Source organism: Mastomys coucha, unplaced genomic scaffold, assembly GCF_008632895.1.
Source record: "Mastomys coucha isolate ucsf_1 unplaced genomic scaffold, UCSF_Mcou_1 pScaffold15, whole genome shotgun sequence".
Classification (NCBI taxonomy): domain Eukaryota; kingdom Metazoa; phylum Chordata; class Mammalia; order Rodentia; family Muridae; genus Mastomys; species Mastomys coucha.
Window position 1 is genome coordinate 69,397,629 of NW_022196897.1, and position 1,283 is coordinate 69,398,911.

Here is a 1,283-nt window from a genome sequence, read left to right on the forward strand (position 1 = left end):
TGTTTCTTTGTTTTTTGGAGGGGAAATTGGGAATGGAGAAATTTACATGTAAATAAAGAAAATATCTATAAATAAATAAATAAATAAATAAGTGGACTACAGAGCTAAATAAAGAATTCTCAACTGAGGAATCTTGAATGGCTGAGAAACACTTAAAGATGCCCCTAGGAGGACCAACAGTATGAACCAACCAGTACTCCCAGAGCTCCCAGAGACTAAATCACCAACCAAAGAGTACACAAGGAGGGCCCCAAGGCTTCAGCCGCATATATAGCAGAGGATGACCTTGTGGGAGATCAATGAGAGGAGATGCCCTCAGTCTTCTGAATGCTCGACGTCCCAGGGTAGGGGAAAGCCAGGACAGGTAAGCAGGAGTGTGTGGGTTAGTGAACAGAGGAAGGGGGGAATGGGATAAGATGGTTTTTGGAGGGGAAATGAGGAAAGGGGATAAAATTTGAAAAGTAAATAGAAAAATATCTAATTTAAAAAAATGTTCAACATCATTAGTCATCAGGGAATACAAATCAAAACGACCTTGAGATTCCACCTCACAGCAGTCAGAAAGTCTAAAATCAAAAGCAAAGGTGACAGCAGATGTTGAGAATGTGGGGAAAGAGGAACACTCCCATTTTTGGTGGGATTGCAAGCTGGTGCAACTAGTCTGGAAATCAGTTTGCTGGTTCCTAAGGAAATTGGACATAGTATTACCGGAGGACACAGCTAAACCACTCCTGGGCATATACCCAAAAGATGCTCCAACATGTAATAAGGACACATGTTCCACTATGTTCATAGCAACCTTATTTTAATAGCCAGAAGCTAGAAACAACCAAATTGTCCCTCTACAGAAGAATGGATACAGAAAATATGGTACATATACACAATGGAGTGCTACACAACAATTAAAAACAATGACTACATGAAATTTGCAGGCAAATGGACAGAGCTAGAAAATATCATCCTGAGTGATGTAACCCAGACACAAAAGAACACACATGGTATGCATTCATTAATAAGTGGATACTAACCCAAATGCTCACAATGCACATTATACAACCTACAGACCATATGGAGCATAGAAAGAAGGAATATCAGAGTGTGGATGCTTCAGTCCTGCATGGAGGGTAGAGCAGCACGATTGTGGGAGATGGAAGGAGAGGGGGACAAGAGAGGGAGAAAGGAAGAGGAGGAAATAAGAGTGGCAGTATCTGGCCTGACAGTGGTGGTGCACGCCTTTAATCCCAGCACTTGGGAGGCAGAGGCAGATGGATTTCTGAGTTTGA